This window comes from Cebus imitator, unplaced genomic scaffold, assembly GCF_001604975.1.
Source record: "Cebus imitator isolate Cc_AM_T3 unplaced genomic scaffold, Cebus_imitator-1.0 Scaffold64, whole genome shotgun sequence".
NCBI classification, from domain to species: Eukaryota; Metazoa; Chordata; class Mammalia; order Primates; family Cebidae; genus Cebus; species Cebus imitator.
The window spans coordinates 2283925-2290012 of NW_016107379.1; positions in this window are offsets into that span (position 1 = coordinate 2283925).

Sequence of the window (6088 nt, forward strand, 5' to 3'; positions counted from 1 at the left end):
GCAAGAATAAGAAGAAAGGAGGAAGAGGAGGAGGAGAAGAACCACCACCACCATCACCACAACAACCAACACCACCACTACCACCAAGCAGATTTCTCAATTGGTCCAATTGCAGGCCCTAGCACCTGGATATCATTTCTAGATTCACCCTGGGCCAGAAGGGAACCTGCTGCCCAAAGAGAAGGACCCAGTCCTGGAAGGATTCACCCCCTGCTAACTAAAGATTTCTGGAGGTTTGAATAAATATCAGTGGTAGCTGGGCAGTAGTCACCACCAGCCTTGAGCAAGACCCAGTACTGTGCTGGCTTCAGATATGACCCAGGATAGTCCTGGCTGTACTGGCCATAAGAGTGTGTGTGTCACCCTGCCCCCAACTCCAGGCAGCCCAGCACAGAGAGAGAAGGAGAGAGACTCCACTTTGAGGGAAAGTGAAGAAAGAAAATGAGAAACTGCCGCATCAGGGAATTCTCCCCATCTTACCCAAGCCCACCAAGGCAGTAGAAGTCTGCAAGGATAATAACATTACTGGACATGGGGTGCCCTCTAGTGAAAATATGACTGCAGTGACCAAAGACTTAGATCACAATTCCTTTGAATACCTGAAAAGCCTTCTCAAGAAGGATGGGTACAAACAACCCCAGACTGAGAGATTAAAATAAATACCTAATTCTTCAATGCGTAGACATGGATGAAAATCCACAAGCATCAACATCAAGCAAGAAAGTATGACCCGACCAAATGAACTAAGTCACCACTGACCAATCCCCCAGTGACAGAGATATGTGACTTTACAGGGAGAAAATTCAAAATAGCTGTTTTGAGGAAGTTCAAAAAATCTCATAAAAACACAGAAAAAAAAAAACAAAAAAAAAAAAAAAAAAAAAAATGGGAAAAAAAAAAAGAAAAAAAAAACACAGACAATAATTAGGAAAATCCTATCGGAGAAATTTAACAACAATATTTAAATAACTAAAAAATCAAGCAGAAATTCTGGCTGAAAGATTCAGATGACAAACTGGAAAATACTTTAGAGTCTCTCAACAGCAGAATTGATAAAGCAGAAGAAAGAATTAGTGAGTTGGAAGACAGACTACTTGAAAATATGCATTCAGAGGAGAAAAAATAAAAAGGAATAAAATATGCTTACAAGATTTAGAAAACAGCCACAAAAGGACAAATCTATGAGTTATTAACCTTAAAGAAGAGGTATAAAGAGAGATTGAGGTAGAAAGTTTATTGAAAGAAATAATAACAGAGAACTTTCCTAACCTAGAGAGATATCAATATTCAGGTACAAGAAGGTCATAGGACATTAAGCGGCTTTAACTCAAATAAGACTACTTCAAGGCATTTAATAAACAAAACTCCCAAAGGTCAAGGATAAAGAAAGAATCTTAAAAACAACAAAAGAAATAATATATAAAGGAGCTCCATCTTGAATTAATTGCTTTGAACAAAAAATAATTTTTAAAAAATAATAAAATGAAAAAATAAAGGTGCTCCAATACATCTGGCAGCAGACTTCTCAACAGAAATCTTATAGGCCAAGAAAGAATGGCATGACATATTCAAATTGCTGAAAGAAAAAAGAAAACAGTACACAAAAAAATACAGACTACTGTAACATTATAATAGTGATATTAAAACACTCATACCTTGAATAAGACAACCAAAAGACAAACCAATCAAAAATAATAACTATAACAACTTTTTAACAGATAGATAGTATTGAAAGATAGAAACAGAAATAGGCCGGGCGCGGTGGCTCACGCCTGTAATCCCAGCACTTTGGGAGGCCGAGGCGGGTGGATCACAAGGTCAAGAGATCGAGACCATCCTGGTCAACATGGTGAAACCCCGTCTCTACTAAAAATACAAAAAATCAGCTGGGCATGGTGGCGCATGCCTGTAATCCCAGCTACTCAGGAGGCTGAGGCAGGAGAATTGCCTGAACCCAGGACGCGGAGGTTGCGGTGAGCCGAGATTGCGCCATTGCACTCCAGCCTGGGTAACAAGAGTGAAACTCCGTCTCAAAAAAAAAAAAAAAAAGAAATAGTGAAAAGTTAAAAAGTTGGGGAAGGATGGTATTAAAGTGTAGAATTTTTATTAGTTTTCTTTTGGCTTATTAGTGGAGTGCTTTTTGGTCACAGTGTTAAGCTGTCATCAGTTTAAAATAATGGGTTATAAGATGTTATTTGCAAGCAAGCCTCATGGTAACCTAAAATCAAAAACCTACAACAGATAAATTAAAAATAAGAAGTTAAAACATACTACCAGAGAAAATCACTTTTACATAAAGGAAGACAGGAAGAAAGGAGGGCCACAGAACTGCCAGAAAACAAATAACAAAATGGCAGTGGTAAGTCCTTAACTATCAATAATGACCATGAATATAAATGAACTAAACTGTACAATCAAAAGACATACAGTGGCTGAATGGATCAAAAAATAAGACCTCAACTATATGCTACTTACAAGAGACTCGCTTCACCTATAAAGACACACAGGCTGAAAATAAAGGCATGGAAAAAATATATTCCATGCAAATGAAAACCAAAAAAGAGCAGGAGTAACTATACTTGTATTAAATAAGATAGATTTTAAGACAAAGAAGGTCATTATATAATGATAGAGGGATCAATTCAGCAAGAGCATATATCATTTGTAAATACATATGTACCCAACACTGGAGCACCAGATATATAAAGAAAATATTATTAGAGCTAAAGAAAGACAGACCCCAATACAATAACAGTTGGAGATCTCAACACCCCACTTTCAGCAATGGACAGATATCCAGACAGAAAATAAAAAAGGAAACATCAAACTTAATCTGCACTATGGACTAAATGGACCTAATAGATATTTACAGAACATTTCATCCAATAGCTACAGAATGCACTTTCTTCTCAGCATATTCATCTTCTCAAGGATATGCTGTACATTAGGCAACAAAACAAGTCATTACAAATTCAAATAAATTGAAATCTTTCACCTGATCTTTCCCCGGTATTAAAAAAAAAAAAGAAAAGAAAAGAAAATTGAAATAACATTAAGTATATTCTCTGCCCACCATGACATAAAACTAGAAATCAATAACAAGAGAAACTTTGGAAACTATACAAATACATGACAATTAAACAGTATGTTCCTGAAAGACCAGTGGATCAATGAATAAATTAAGAAGAAAATTGAAAAATTTCTTGAAACAAATGAAAATGGGAACACAACATACCAAAATCTATCAGGTATAGCAAAGGCAGTACTAAGAGGAAAGTTGATAGCAAATAAGTCCCCACATCAAAAAAGTAGAAAAATTTTAAATAAATAACCTAATGATACATCTTAAAGAACTAGAAAAGAAAGAGCAAACCAAACCTAAAATTTATAGAAGAAAAGAAATAATAAAGATAAAAAAAAAAAAAAGTGAAATTAATAAAAAAAAAAAAAAAAATACAAAAGAACTATAAAATGAAAAGTTGGTGTTTTGAAAAGATAAATGAAATTGAAAAACCATTGGCCTAACTAACTTAAATAAGAAAGAAGACCCAAATAAACAAAATCGGAAATAAAAAAGAAGACATTACAACTGATAGCACAGAAATTCAAAGAATCATTAGAGTCTACTATGAGCAACAATATGCCAATAAACTGGAAAAACCTAAAAGAAATGGATAAATTTCTAGACACATACAACCTACTGATTGAACGATGAAGAAATCCAAAATCTGAATAGGCCAATGATAAGTAATGAGATTGAAGCAATAAAAAGTCTCCTAGCAAAGAAAAGCTCAGGACTCAATGGCTTAACTACTGAATTTTACTAAACATTTAAAGAAGAACTAACATCAACCCTACTCAAACTATACCAGAAAAAAAAAAAATTAAGAGAAGGGAATGTTTCCAAACCCATTCTACAAGGCCAGTATTACTGTGATACCAAAATCAGACAAAGACATACACACACAAAAGAAAACATCAGGCCACCATCTCTGATGAACTTAGATGAAAATTTCTCGACAAAATACTAGCTAGCCAAATGTAACAACATATTTAAAGGATCATTATCATGGACAACTGGGATTCATCCAAGGAATGCAAGGATGGTCAAACATATGCGAATCAATTAAAATGATATCTCATATAAACAGAATCTAATAATTTCAATTGATACTGAGAAAACGTTCAATAAAATTCAACATTGCTTCATGATAACCACTCTTAAAAAATAGGCAGTGACAGAATATATCTTAACATAATAAAAGCCATATATGACAGATCCACAGTGAGTGTCACACTAAACAGGGAAAAACTGAAAGCCTTTTTTCTGAGATCTGGAACAAAATAAGGATGCCCATTCTCACTATTGTTATTCAACATAGTACCAGAAGTCTTAGAGCAATCAGACAAGAGAAAGAAATAAAGGGCATCCAAATTGGAAAGGAAGAAGTCACATTATTCTTACTTGTAGATGATCTGATCTTATATTTGGAAAAACTTAAAGACTCCACAAAAAAACTATTAGAATTGATCAACAAATTCAATAAATTTGCAGGATACAAAATCAACACACAAAAATCTTTACGGCATTTCTTTGTGCCAACAGTGAACAATCTGAAAAAAGAAATCACAAAAGTAATCTTATTCATACTAGCTACAAATGAAATAAAATATCTAGGAATTAACCAAAGAAGTTGAACATTCCTACAATGAAAACTATAAAACACTGATGCAATAAATTGAAGAGGATACCGACAAATGGAAAGATATTTCATGTTCATGGGTCAGAAGAATCAGTAGTGTTAGAGTGTACATACTACCCAAAGCAATCTATAGATTTAGTGCAATCCCTATCATAATACAGATGACTTTCTTCACAGAAATAGAAAAGATAATCCTAAAATTTATAATAACCACTAAAGACCCAGAATGGCCAAAGCTATCTTGAAAAAAAAAAAAAAAAGCCTAAAACTGGAGGAGTAGCATTATTTGTCATCAAATTATACTACAAAGCTATAATAGCTAAAACAGTATGGTACTGGCATAAAAACAGACAAATAGACCAATGGAATGGAAAACACAGAAACGAATCCACACATCTACTGTGAGCTCTTTTGACAAAGATGCCAAGAACATACATTGGAAAAATGACAGTCTCTTCAATAAAAGGTACTGGGAAAACTGGATATCATATGCAAGAGAATGAAACTCTTGCCATATATAAAAATCAAATCAAATGGATTAAAGACTTAAATCTAAGACTTTAAACTATGAAGCTACTAAAAGGAAACACTGAGGAAACTCTATAGGACATTGATCTGAGCAAAGATTTCTTCAGTAATACCTCAAAAGCACAGGCAGCCAAAGCAAAAAGGGACAAATGAGGTTACATCAAGTAAAAAAAGCTTCTGCATAACAAAGGAAACAATCAACAAAGTGCAGAGACAACTCACAGAATGGGAAAAAATATTTTCAAACTACCCATTTGACAGGGGATTAATAACAAGAATACATAAAGAATTCAAACAACTCAATAAATAATCTGATTTAAAAACAGGCAAAATATCTAAACAGGCATTTCTCAAAAGAAGTCATACAAATGGCAAACAGGTATATGATAAAAGACTCAACACCATTAATCATTAGGGAAATGCAAATCAGAACCACAAAAAGGTATCATCTCACCCAATTTAGAATGGTCATCAAAAACTAATAACAAATCCGAGAGAGGATGTGGAGAAAGAAGAACCCTCATGAACTGTTGGTGGAATGTAAATTAGTATAGCCACCATGAAGCACAGTATGGAGGTTCCTCAAAACACTAAAAATAGAGCTACCATATGATTTAACAATCCCACTGCTGGATTTATATCTAAAAGAAAGGAAAGCAGTATATCAAAGAGACACCTACACTCCCATGTTTATTGCAGCTCTAGTCACAATAGCCAAGATTTGCAGTCAACCTAAGTGTTCATCAATCGATGAACAGATAAAGGAAATGTTGTACATAAGACACAAGAGAATACTATTCAGCCATAAAAATAATGAAATCCTGTTATTTCATGTCAGTTTCATGGATGGAAATGAA